Here is an 8,254-nt window from a genome sequence, read left to right on the forward strand (position 1 = left end):
TGATTTCAGAATTTTGCATTTGTACGTCTTAGGCATTTTTCTGGGAATTCATAGCGCTCATCAGATGCTCAAATTGGTCTGTGGACCTTTCCCCTCCACCCCCTGGAAAAAAAAAAGAAAGAGTAACTACTCTGAAAGCAGTATTATGTGACCATATCAATTGCCAAGTGGTTTATGTTTTTGCATATGATCCTAGATAAATTCTAATTAAATTAACCCCAAGATCTTTTTGGATAGGTTTTTTTGTTTGTTGTCATGTGATTGGAAGAGAGATAGTGTTAAATATTGTTTTGCATATTCTGAAAAAGTTGGGAGAAAAAGATTATATAGAAGTTTGCTGTTAAAATTCATATTTGATGCCTTAAAGTATAAATCCAAAGAGCTCTTTCTTAAGCTTTTAAGGTCAACTCATGGAATTTTATTTTTCTGATGATGAGTTTAGCAGATTTCAGCAAATACCTTTAAATAATGGGCTTTTAGATACTATTTTGTTCCATTTACAACTGAATTAAACTTCTGTAAACATTTTAAGCTGCATTTTAAAATTCAGTATATTCAGTTTCTATTTCAAGAACTTTAGTTCTCTGATTTAAAATCTTTTTAAGAACATAAATATCTTTTATTATTATAATAAACTTAATAAATATGAATAATAAATATGTGGAACCCTGCATTCTCTTGAATATTTCAGTGCCTCATATAACTTAGTAAGGTTTCTAAGTTTCAAATCACATAAAAACATAAAAAATTACAAGTCTTAAGTCCGTTACTCATTTACACATTTTAAATTGGCTTTAGAGGGCTGAACTGATATTCTAGTAGGCCTGATTCTTTCTAATATTACAAATACCCAATATGTAAAAGTATGTACAAGTTGCCTCTTAGCAGATTTTTTTTGTTGATATATGTATGTGTATATAACATGAACATATTACTGTTTAAAGAAAAGTTTTAAATACTGTTGAAGAACACTGTGTATATCATAGCCAGCACCCTCAGGGAGCCCAATTTTCTCTGCTCCAGTAGCACTTCCTCTCCAAAAACCAAACTCACTGCCGTCAAGTCAATTAGCAACTCATAGTGACCCTGTATCCCAGTAGAATTCCCTCCCTCTCGTTACCATTCTTCTGACTTTTCTGACATCGGTTTATTTGCAATACTTAACAGTTCGACTTCTTACGAGTGCAAAATTGTCCTTTCTTACTGTTAGTAGCCATTTGGATGGTTTTCAGTTTATGGCTATTAAGAGCTGTGGAGCTGTGAATATTCTTGTATGTTTCCTGGTGAACAGTTTCTCTAGGGTATATGCTAAGGAGTGAAATTTTTTGGGTTATAAAGTATATGCTTCTTCAATTTAGATATGGCCAAATTGTTTTCCAGAATAGTTTATATAGCTACAAGGAGTGCGTAAGGGTTCTCGTTCCTCCATATCCTCACTGATACTGTTGTCACCCTTTTTAATTTTTGCCAGTTCGTAGGTGTGTTAATGATATTTGATTGTGAATTTAATTTACATTTTCTGGATTACTGTAAATGGTCATCTTTTCATGTTTATTGAACCTTGGATTTGCTCTTTTGACAAATATCTTTATAAATTGTCCATTTTTTTTTATTGTGAGGTCTGTCCTTTTTCATATTGGCTCTTAGAAATTCCACCAGTCCTTAGGTTATACATATTGTAGTTACCTTCTATTTTATTGTTCTTTTGTTTTACTTGCTTTATGGTGACTCTTAATGAAGAGTTCTTAATTTTAATGTAACTGAATTCGCCTTTTGAATATCTTTAGGTCTTCGTGTGGCAAATGTTCTTGATTTGCATTTGCCTGAAGACACCTTTATTTGATCTTGAACAATATTTTCACTGGGTATAGAATTCTAGGTTGGCGGGTTTTTTTGTTAGTTTGTTTTCAGCATATCAAAGCTATTACATCATTTTCTGGCCTTCATTCTTGTAAGTTGAACTGTTGCTCATTTTAAAATAAGCTATACTTTGTTTTTCGGCTGCTTTTAAGATATTTATCTCTAGTTTTCTGAAGTTTTAATGTGATTTGTCTAGATGGGAGTTTTTTTTTTATGTTTGTCAAGTTTGGACTCATTGAACAGAGTCACTATATCAAAAAGAATTGGTCGACGTTAAGTGATTTCAGGAGGTGGCATATGATCAGGAACCGATGGTACTGAAGGAAGAAGTCCAGGCTGCACTGAAGGCCCTGGCAAAAAACAAGGCTCCTGGAATTGGCAGAATACCAGTTGAGATGTTTCAACAAATGATGCAGCCCTGGAGGTGCACACTCGTCTATACCAAAAAAGCTGGAAGACAGCTACCTGGCCAACCAACTGGAAGAGATCCATATTTATGCCTATTCCCAAGAAAGGTGATCCAACGGAATGCAGAAATTATCGAATAATATCATTAATATCACACACAAGTAAAATTTTGCTGAAGATCATTCAAAAGCGGCTGCAGCAGTACATCAACAGGGAACTGCCAGAAACTCAAGCCGGATGCAGAAGGGGACATGGAACCAGAGATATCGTTGCTGATGTTAGATGGATCCTGGCTGAAAGCAGAGAATACTAGAAAGATGTTTACCTGTGTTTTACTGACTATGTAAAGGCATTTGACTGTGTGGATCATAACAAATTATGGATGACACTTTGAAGAATGGGAATTCCAGAACACATAATTGTGCTCATGTGGAACCTGTACATAGATCAAGAGGCAGTCAATCAAACAGAACAAGGGGATACTGCATGGTTTAAAGTCAGGAAAGGTGTGTGTCATGGTTGTATCCTTTTGGCATACTCATTCAATCTGTATGCTAAACAAATAATCTGAGAAGCTGGGCTACATGAAGAAGACTGGGGCATCAGGATAGGAGGAAGACTCATTAATAACCTGCGATATGCAGATGACATAACCTTGCTGAAAGTGAAGAATACTTGAAGCACTTACTAATGAAGATCAAAGACCATAGCCTTCAGTATGGATTACACCTCAAAGATCCTCACAACTGGGCCAATAAGCAACATCGTGATAAATGGAGAAAAGATTAAAGTTGTCAAGGATTTCGTTTTACTTGAATCCACAATCAGCACCCATGGAAGCAGCAGTCGAGAGATCAAAAGACTCATTGTATTGGGCAAATTGGTTGCAAAAGACCACTTTAAAGTGTTGAAAAGCAAAGATGTCACCTTGAAACTAAGGTGCATGTGACCCAAGCCATGGTGTTTTCAGTCTCCTCCTATGCATGCAAAAGTTGGATGATGAATAAGGAAGACTGAAGAAGAATTAATACCTTTGAATTGTGGTATTGGTGAAGAATATTGAATATACCGTAGACTGCCAAAAGAACGAACAACTCTGTCTTGGAAGAAGTACAACCAGAATGCCCCTTAGAAGCAAGGATGGTAAGACTGCATCTCACATACTTTGGACATGCTATCAGGAGGGATCAGTCCCTGGAGAAGGACATCATGCTTGGTAAAGGGCCAACGAAAGAGAGGAAGACCCTTAACGAGATGGATTGACACAGTGGCTGCAACAGTGGGCCCAAGCACAATGATAGTGAGGATGGGGGAGTGTTCCGTTGTGTTGTACATGGCGTCGCTATGAGTAGGAACCAACTTGATGGCACCTAACAACAACAATTGAACTTTTAGAAATTTCCTAGCCATTATCACTTCTGGGTTTTTTTTATGCCCTATTTTCTTTCTCTTGTTCTTTTGGAATTCCAGCTAACTGTATGTTAGATCATCTCACTGTCCTCTCGGTCTTCTACTGTCTGTTTTCCATCTTTTTGTCTCTGTGTACTACATTTTGAGTAGTTTCTTTTGACCTATCTTCTTAGATTTACTGATTTTCTCAGCTGCTGTTAAACGCATCCACTGGGGTCTTAATTTTGGTTATGTCATTTTTCAGATCTAGCAATTCTGTTGGTTCTTTTTCAAATATGCTGTGTCACTCTTCTTGTTTCTAATGCCCTGCTTGGTTTTTATTTCTTTAAATGTGCCCTACATAATTGTTTTATAGTTTGTATCTGATAATTCCAGAATCTAAAATAATTATAGGCCTGAGTCTTGTTCATGGTATCTTGTTTTCTTGTGTGCATATATCTTTGACTATATGCTGTATATTATATTTGGAGATTACTGTAGAACTATTTTGAGGACTGGAATAATATCTTTTTCCATAGAATTTTCATGTAGTTCCACCAGGTACCTGGGAATGCTACGGTTTAAACCAAAACCAAACTCACTGCTGTCGAGTTGACTCCGACTCATAGTGACCCTTTAGGATGGAGTAGAACTATAGAGTTTCTGAGGCTGTAATTTTTTACAGAAGCAGACTGACACATCTTTCTCCCGCGGAGCTGCTGGTGGATTCAAACCACCAACCTTTCAGTTAGCAGCCGAGCACTTAACCACTGCGTCACCAGGGGTCCTTGCCCTGGTTGAGAACACATTAATTCCACATTACAAGCTTGAGTTTACCTGGTCTACTCAGATGACCCAAAGTCAGGCTGTAAGATCTGGATCATGGGAAGGCTGGCTTAACTTCTGGTCTACGTCCTACCCTGAGGGTGTAGTTTTGTCCTCATATCTTCATGAGGCAATCAGATGTTCAGCTTTGTTGCATAGCTATTTATTCCGGATAGCACATGTCCTCAGGGCAAAAACAAAAGGTTTCAGTCCTGGGTTGCCTTGCTGGCCTCTCATCTTTTCATAGGTTTTGACTTGGTAATTCTTAACTATCATGTCAGTTTTCTGGTACTTTTATAAAGGTTTTTTCTTTATTAACCCGACTTTTTTAGTTGACCTCAGAGAGAGAGAAATTATTCAAATTACCTATCCCACCATTACCAGAATCAGAAGTCCTTATATACATTTCTGAAAGGGCAAAAATTTTGTATGCTTTGTTTGCTTCTGTATTCCTAGAAGAGTTCAGGCATATAGTATACAAAAAGATATTGACTGAATGACTAAATGAATGGCCTTTTATTTGAAAGCAAATTTAAATACCTTATAGGGCACATTCCCCTTATTTTTCTTTTTAAAAATAAAATTGGGCTATTTTTGAGTATTTTTTCTTTCAGATGTATTTTAGAATTAGTTTGCCAAGTTCCATTTTAACATCCTGAGATTTGCTTAGGACTGCACTGAATTTATAATTTGTGGAAAATGGGAAAATACGAGCCTTCCTATTAAGAAACATGGTATGTTTTTCCATTTACCTTGGTCTAATATGTCTGTTAGGAAAATCTTATAGTTTTTTTAACATAGAATTGCACCTTTTTAAATTTATAGTAGTAGTTGTTGATACTGGGAATGGATTTTTCCCATAATCTTCTAATTGAATATTGCTGACATAAAGGAAAACTATTGATTTATTAGTCTTATTTATACCCTTTTTAACCTTACTGAACTCTCTTATTCTAAAAATTTTGTCACTTCCCTTGGAGTTACTAACTAGCAAATCATACCATCTTCAAATTATGCCGTTTTTGTCTCTTGCTTTCCAGTGTTTATACCTTTTCTTTTTCTTATGTTCTTACATTACCAAGGATCCTCAGGACCAGATTGATGGCTGGCATTCCTGTCTTCCTTCCTGTCCTAATGGGGATGTTTCTACTGTTTTGTCATTAACTGTGATTTTGTTGGAAGTTTCTCATGAGCAAAGTTTATCGAATTAGATAGAGGTTATTTCTTACTGAATAAGAATTTTTGTTTTTAGTAAAAAATGGACTATGAATTTTAACAATACTTATTCCTCCTCTGTTGAGATTGTCAAATGATACTTCTTCAATCTGTTGATGTAATAAAAAGTGCATTCACTGACTTTTAAACATGAAACCATCCTTAGATCTCTAAAATAATTTTTTTCTTAGACTATCTGTTTCTTCTAGATTTTCAAACTTTTTGGTATAATTTGTACATGATATTCCCTCACAGGTTATTTAATCTCCATACTATTGTTATTTCCTCTTTGGTTCTAGTTTATCTTTGTTTTTCTCTTTAATTAAACTTACTGAAAGTTTTATGTTTTTATTAGTCTTTTCAAGGCCTGTTCTTGGTAGTCATCAATTACTTTTCTAGCTTCCAAGACTTAAGGTTTAGTTACATTTAGCCTTTTTGGTTTTCTAATACATACATATAAGGCTACATGTTTTTCTGTGCATATCAATTTGACTGCATCCCATGGGTGTATATAGAGCTATTGTTGTCATTTATTGATTAGCTTGCATTTCAATTTTGATTTCCTTTTTAACCAATTTCTGCCTTTTGGGGTTTTGTTGACATTTTCTCTCTGGCCTAAGATACGTAGTTACTTGTTAATTTGTTAACGTCTCATTGTGTTTGAAAACAATGAGTAATCTGTGATTTGGAGGGTATAAAGTTTACTTATGTGTGTGTGTGTGTGTCTAGTATATACATATATATGAAAGAGTTAAGTAAAGCTTTTGAAATTATATCATACTCTGTGCTTAACCTGTCAGATTCTGAAAAGTATGAAGTACAAAAAGTTCATGACTGTTTATTTGGTGGACTGTGCAATTATTCAAATGCCAAAAAAAAAAAAAAAAATCACCGTTTTAAATTTTTGTTATTTACCTGATATTTTTTTCTCCCTTTCTAGTGTCATTTCATTTTAAGTTTACCATTTGTCAGTGGGAGATAAATAGACTGTGATTATTTCACCCAATTTAAGATGAACAGGTGAATATAACCATTCTATTTTGTTCCTCATATAATGTTTGGACTTAACGCTTGCCCATATTATATTATGCTTTCTCTGTATTGTCCTTTCTTAATGTTACTTTTCCTTTCCCATCTTTTATTGGATGTACTGATTACTTTCTTTAGGTGTTTATACATATACAAATATCTGTGTAGGATCATACAAGGCAAAGAAAAATCTCTCTTTCCTTAGATAATACATGTAGTTTACTCGATTTTCTTGCAATGTTTTTATTTTTTTCAAATTAAACCTATAATTCACTTGAAGTCACTTTTGCTGTCTAAGCATAGGACTTTATTTCTCTCTTCTTCCAAGTGGATAACCAGCTGTAGTTCCTTCTTCCTTGTCCAACAGAATTCAACCACCTCTGTCACATATCAAATTCTCGTGTATCCTTTGGTCTGTGTCTGCAATCTTTATTTTGTTCAGCTTTACTCTTGTCTTTTTCTAAATAAATACCATACTTATTTGATTACACAGGATTTTTTTAATGCTGTGTTCTGATAACTGGCAGAGTTCCGTCTCCCTCTTTAGAATACACCTTACCTTCCTTGTTGCTCTGCCACAGTGAGATCATTAGAATGCTCTTACTAATCTTTTCTGTTTCAAAAGTTTTAAATTCCAATTTCCACCATCCTGAGATGTCTGTCCTCATCTAATTTAAATGGCTAACTGATGTTTCCTTCTCTTTTCTTCTATCTTGAGCTCAGTTTTCTGGTTTATTGTTTTATTTTTGCCCTGAAAGGTAGATAATAAATTGCCTGGATGGTAAAGAGTCCTTGGAGACAGGCCTTTTCTCTCAGGGTGCACAGACTGGCTGTTTCATTGCCAGTCTGATTTTTTTCCTTGTAAGGAATTTGCTTTCTCTGTTCTGGACATTTATAAAATTTTCTGGTTATCCTTAGCATTCAGGAATTTTGCCAAGGCATGCCTAAATGTGTGCTTTTCTCATCTGCCCAGTCTCGACTTCATGAGCAGACTCCATTCTTTGTCTAACTCAGGTAAAATTTTCTTCTTTTATTGAATATTTTTATCTTTTCCATTTGTTCTTTTGTCTCCTTCCAGAACTCCCATTAATTGCATGTTAGATTTCGTCAATATAGTCTTCAAATTTTCCCTCATGATTTTCATTTATGTATGTCTGCTTTGTACTTAAAAAAAAAAAATACAAAACTGGGTGGGCTTTGTACTTGGAGGTATTTCTTGCACTTAGTCTTTCAAGCTACTAACAATGGATGGGACTAACGGTGACTATCCTTAGAAGTGTGTGGGCATGCACAGAATCCTGGTACTGCAGTGGCTAAGAGATTTCTAACCAAAAGGTTGGCAGTTCAAATCCACCAGCCACTTCTTGGAAACACTATGGGGCAGTTCTACTCTGTCCTGTAGGGTCACTATAAGTCAGAATCGACTCCATGGCAGTGGGTATTTTTTTTTCTTCTGGGCAGGGAGCGGAGGTGGTATGTGTGCATGCACACTAACACGTGCTATACTTGAATTTTCTTAAATGCTCTT

Source organism: Elephas maximus, chromosome 3 (genome assembly GCF_024166365.1).
Source record: "Elephas maximus indicus isolate mEleMax1 chromosome 3, mEleMax1 primary haplotype, whole genome shotgun sequence".
NCBI classification, from domain to species: Eukaryota; Metazoa; Chordata; class Mammalia; order Proboscidea; family Elephantidae; genus Elephas; species Elephas maximus.